The sequence below is a fragment of the Chelonoidis abingdonii genome, chromosome 4, assembly GCF_003597395.2.
Source record: "Chelonoidis abingdonii isolate Lonesome George chromosome 4, CheloAbing_2.0, whole genome shotgun sequence".
NCBI lineage: Eukaryota > Metazoa > Chordata > Testudines > Testudinidae > Chelonoidis > Chelonoidis abingdonii.
Genome location: NC_133772.1, coordinates 3,521,776 through 3,524,756, shown reverse-complemented (window position 1 = coordinate 3,524,756; position 2,981 = coordinate 3,521,776).

The window sequence follows — 2,981 nt, the reverse complement described above, 5'->3', positions numbered from 1 at the left end:
GAGACCCTGCAACAGCCCAGATCTAGAGTTGCTGGGAAAATTCTTCTCAGCCTCTGGAATCCCTGGGATGTTGCCTGCCCAGGGCAGATGGGATGTTGAGGCGATAAAACTAGGAAGCTCTAGTAAATCTGGACTGATCCTGTGAACAGCAACTTTTTAAATTAGTCAAACTTGGGCTGATTTTCCTGGGAAATGCATAAGGCACCACTCTATCAAATTTCAAGTCACAGCTGCAAAGCTGGGGGTGGGGGGTCACCAGAGCTTCTCAGAGCAAAAGGCATCAGATAGATATATTTTAATAAGAGCAAAACAATGTCTTTTTTTCCCTAGCTTCAATCTTAGAAATGGCAAATCAGGCTGAAATTTTCCAGATAAGTACACTTCAATCTGAGGCAGGCAGCAGCCTTTTAAGTCAGGTCAAGACACCAACATGAAGCATTTCAATTTTGGAATGTCCAAGTGTTTCATAATGATCAAAAACTTCAAAACAAAACATTTTGACATTTCCAAATGGACGTTTTTCAGAATTTCCATTCTGTGCAAAATGTTAACGTTTTAACTCTTTTGCCTTGATTTAGGATCCTGACACATGTTGAAAAGTCCATTTGGATTTCACTCAGCTCTACCCTGTAGCATAGCCTCAGTTGCAGCAGGGTTAAGGTTTTATTGTAGGGTAGCAATGGGGAGAAAGCACTCATGCAAGGTGACAGGGAGCTTTGTGGTGCACTGGCTAGTCCATGATCCCTGCCAAAGGAAATGGTGATGCAAAGATTAGGGATTCAAGACTTTCAAAATTTCTTTTATGGCCTTTATTACACAGGATGTCAGACTAGTTGGTTACAGTGGTTCTGTCTGGCCTATAATCTATGGACCTATTCCAGTATATGGCACCTTTATATTGGTATAACTTCATCCGCACTGATGCTTATACCAGTATAACTATATCAGTAGACAAGCACATCCCTAGCAGATATAGCAATACCTGTAAATCTTTTGGCTGTAGGCCAGATCTGAGTGTTGGCATGTGGCCGAGATGAAATGTGTACTCCTAAATCTAATTTCCACTTTGGGCATCTCAGTCCAGAAGCAGGTCCCAGTGCTATTCCTGAAATCCCCACTCAGCTGAGACCAAATGCTATAGGTACCTAAACTCACTGGGCACCTATATTTTTGCAGTAAAAGCTCCTTTGTACCTGTTTCAGCCTCTGAGTATGCAAACCGCTACTTCTTTCTGAGCATCAAGATGCCAAGCTCTTCCATGTCACAGGAGAAAAGATATGATCATGGGTCTCCCACCTTTCCTGTGGGCACTCTAGCCTCTGAAGTATGGGATATTCTGGTGTGGTTCTCCCCCAGTCTCTCCTGTTGGAGCTGTTCTACTTTGGACTCTGTGATTTATTATCTCCCTCCAGGAGACATAAAAGACATGTAACTATCTCTCTGAGGTTCAATGCTCCTTCAGAGATTTTGTCCCTAGTTGCCACTGAACCAAATAAGAATCACTTGTGTCAGCCCACACTGTTCTACTGGGTCAGTGATAACATACCTTTCTCCACAGGTAGGCTTAATCCACTCAGCTTTGAATAGAGTAGGAACAAATATTCTCTCAATCTTTTGCTTTTGGACTTTAAATTAGGTTCCCTGTCATCAGCTTTTCAGCTATTTTGACTTGATATTTATTTTTGGCTTTTCTGCACGGTGGGGAAAATGTACATGATACTATAGGATGGCTTATATTGATGGTATCTATTTGCAGAATAATCAAATAGTTTAAGATAACTAGCAGACAGAGAAAACCATAAAATCTCTTGTTTTCTTATGTCTTATTTTGCCATCTCATCTCATGTATTTAGTGTCAGATGTGTCCTTTTGCATGATGAATTGTGGTGTTAGCTCAAAAATTCTAGAGAGGATTTGGTGCTGAAGTGACAATTTGAAGAACTGAAGTGCTCTATTTACACACAGAATGGATACAGCATAAATTAAAGGCAACTCAAGATTCCAGTGTACAATACTACATCTCCGCCTGACAGTCTGCAGGGCAAGGCTGATGGACGCCAGCAGGTAAGAGGACCAGACACAGAGTCCTCAGGAAACTTTCTGGTTGTGTGCCTGTTCTGAGGAGGAACATGACATTTCTGCCTCAGCTTAATAGCACTTGCAACACAATGCTCTTGGTTCTGTCATTGACACTGGGGATTAAGCCCAGGACCTCGGGATTGAGAAAAATGAACCACCTGACCTAAAATGCCTGGTTTTGTTAGCTCTGTGTGTGCCAGCCTCTGGAGAGGGACAGAGAGCTCTGAAGTGTGAGCTTAGGTTACACAATCAAGCACCTTTATCAGCTCTATATTTAATAATCAAAAAAAGAATCCAGCATTTACTACCGGAGGAGCTGGTCATGTACCCTGTATTCGGTTACCGAGCACTTTCCATTCTAACAACTACTTGCATTCTTGTTTTTGAGAAGCTAAAACACCTCCATTGTTTGCAGCAAGTTTTGGAAATTCAGTTGGGAAAAAGCCCTCAGACTTGAGAAGAGCATTTTTTGTTTTTTTGTTTTGTTTTTTTTTTTTCCCCATGAAATTCTATTCTGGTTTAGCTGAGTTATAGCTTTTGACAATCACTGTCACCCCTTCCTTGCTTCAATTGTGAGCAAAATTTGAGCTTCCTGTTGGTATAATACCTGTATTCTAAGCAGATGGGCCCATGTTTCCACCAAAAAAAGTAGCAGACATTGACAATGTTGCACCTGGAATAGTAACTGCTTCTGGACTCCCCACAGATCCTACACATCTCCCCACTCATCTATAGGAAAACTGCCTGCTCTTGCGAAGGCCTGTAGCACAAGTGGTAGAAGTCTGTAATGCAGGGCAAGTGGTTACAGGTGCAAACCAAGAGGATGCAGAATGAAGGTGTTGTGACAGAATTGAGTTTTGCCTTTTTAAAAACCCAGGAAATTACATATGCAAAACTACTTT